Source organism: Quercus suber, unplaced genomic scaffold (genome assembly GCF_002906115.3).
Source record: "Quercus suber isolate HL8 unplaced genomic scaffold, Cork oak 2.0 scaffold_161, whole genome shotgun sequence".
Classification (NCBI taxonomy): Eukaryota; Viridiplantae; Streptophyta; class Magnoliopsida; order Fagales; family Fagaceae; genus Quercus; species Quercus suber.
Genome location: NW_027069622.1, coordinates 1198888 through 1201692, shown reverse-complemented (window position 1 = coordinate 1201692; position 2805 = coordinate 1198888).

Below are 2805 nucleotides of genomic sequence, written 5' to 3'. Positions count from 1 at the left end.
ACACACACACACACACACACACAAAAGGGAGAGGGAAAGATGTTCTAACACAAAGGCACACCATAATTTTACTCAAAAGCCATGGTAACTTTTAAGAGAGGGTGGGACAAGTTATACAAAACAAAACACACTCTCTTAAGCAATGTAGGACAATTATCTTTTTTTTTTTTTTTTGAGAAACAAATACACACATAAGAGAGGGAAAAAGTGTTACAATTTGTTGCATGCTAGATGTGATGTCATATCATATATGGATTACACCCTAAAAACTAATTTTATATCATAGAAAAGCCCAATATATGCTATACATATTGATAAGCTCCTAAGTCCTAAGTCCTATAGCCATTATGGAACCCTCCCCACCACCAAATCTTTGACCCTTGTATAAATTATACTCTACCGAATTTGTTATATATGAATCTTGAACGGTTGGAATGTATAATTTGCTTTCCATGAAAGTGAAGAACAAATCAACATTAATTGCCAAAGGCCTTGTAGCTGAATTGGCACATTCCCATGCACAAAGTGTTTGGGGGTCTAGGGGGGAAAGGGTTCGAATTGCGGGGTTAGCAGCATGTTGTAATTATTTCAAAAAAAATAAAATAAAATAATTGCTATAGAAAATTTTGGGATTAGTGAACAAATTAAGAGATTGATTGCTAGAGAAAATCATGGGATTGAGACAATTAATATTTAATATGTAATTCAAATTAAGATTATTTTTTACTTTTGTATTTTGAGCTTGTCTCGTTGAAGTTGGCCATTTAGCCAAATCATGTAAACTCTAATGTTTTCTCTCTTCTTCCTTCTCTTTTCTTTATCTCATTTACCAATTTCTACATGAACTGTTCTAGGTATAAATTACCAAAAAAAAAAACTATTCCATGTAAGAAACAAATGGAAAACTATTATTGTTTGAATTAAACATGAGTAGATGTAAGCATGCAATGTTTAGATATTTTGTCATTCCACTTACTCTTTAACAACTGGAGAAAGCAAGTTGTGATGAAGATCAGTAGCAGAGGCTTTTGACTGCGGTGCCTTTCCCATGTACATGATTTACGCCTATGTGGTAATGAAAAACAAATTTTTGATTATATGAAGGAAATTATAATATTAAATAATATACATAATTACTGTTCATGCAAATTATAAAAATATATTCACCTTTCTAACTGTATCGCTAGAACCATGAGTGAATGACCAATGAAGCTGCGTAGCTAGAAGGAAGAGGGTGATCATACAAATTCGAACCATTTTTGATTCCTCCTTTGTATGCAGTACTGCTCTTCCTTTCTCTCTTGCTTTTTGTCTTGCTCCTATATTTATAGTTAGAGATTTTGTCTTTTGTGTTTTCCTATTCTGGTGGAGATTTTCAAGCTAAAATGGAATCTTTGACTTTTTTCAAAATTACGATTCTTGCATAGACTAATTAATTAAAGGTAAGGATGGGGAGATTTGATGCAGTTTGCTATACAAATGATTCTCCATCTCACAAGGTTTAATTGTGCAATATTAGAAAAAGAGAAGCAATGTTTTCTTTTTTCTATCTTTTGCTCGATAGGAAAATTAGAATTGGAAACAGAGGTGTTCAGGTGTAACTTCAATATAATTAGTTTCCCACTGTTTCTTTTTTAGCTTGTCGTCCTTTTTAAGAGGAGACATTGAAAAAATTTAAGTGTTGAAATTTTTTGTTTTTAGAGATTTTTAATTTTTAATTTTGAATTAATTAAACAATGTAAAATTCCTCAAAATTAAACAATGTACAAATTAAGAGTTTGTTATTTATATAACTAAAACAAGTGTTAAAACTAACTTCTAAACTCATGTTGGAGGCTGAAATAGAATTTTAACAACTTTATTTACACCTTTAAAATTTCATCATGCCACACCATTGTTGTAATGTAAAAAAAAATTTCATAATTATTTATTTATTTATTTTTTTTTTGAGAAACAAACACACACATGTACACACAAGGGAGAGGAAAAGGGGTTCTAATACAAAAACACACCACAACTCTACTCAAAAGCCATGGTAACTTTTAAGGGAGGGTGGAACAAGTTGTACTATACACAACACACTCTTTTAAGCAATGTGAGACAATTAACCATTTTTTTTTACATTTCATCATTTTATTGGACAAATTAAATGCTTTAGGCAAGATTATGTAACACTTTACTGAAAATTTGGACGAATGTGCTGCTAATGAAAATAGAGAATAACTTTGGGGGGTAAAATTTCAATTATGAAACTTTAGGGTGAAAATTCCAAAGAACCCAAACTTTAGGGGTGTAGCTTGCACTTTTGCTTTATTATTATTATTATTATTATTATTATTATTATTATTATTATTATTTTTAGTTATGGAATTTTTGTTGGGTCATAGATTGACTCCAGTTAATTAATATAATTTCCCAAGTTAATTAAGGGGCTGTTTGGGTTTTTTTTAATTATATTTTTTATCTATATTTTTTTATCACTCATCACTCCTCACTCAATTTTCGTCACTCATCACTTATCACTTAAAATTCCCACTTTCCTTAACACCATCGTTTGGCACATATTTTCACTTTATATCACTCAATTTTTTTTTTTTTTTTACTTTTTGTGGGACCTATACTTGAGCAGTTGGTCAGAGACTGCTGTTAGCGTACCCACCTTACCCTTATTTCTCACCATTTTCTTCACTGATCATTTTATTTTGCCACCACCACAGTCACAGTTTAACACGAAAATTCCATTCACAATTTAACTAAAGACTCCATACACCACTGTCACAGTTTAACACGAAAATTCCATTCACA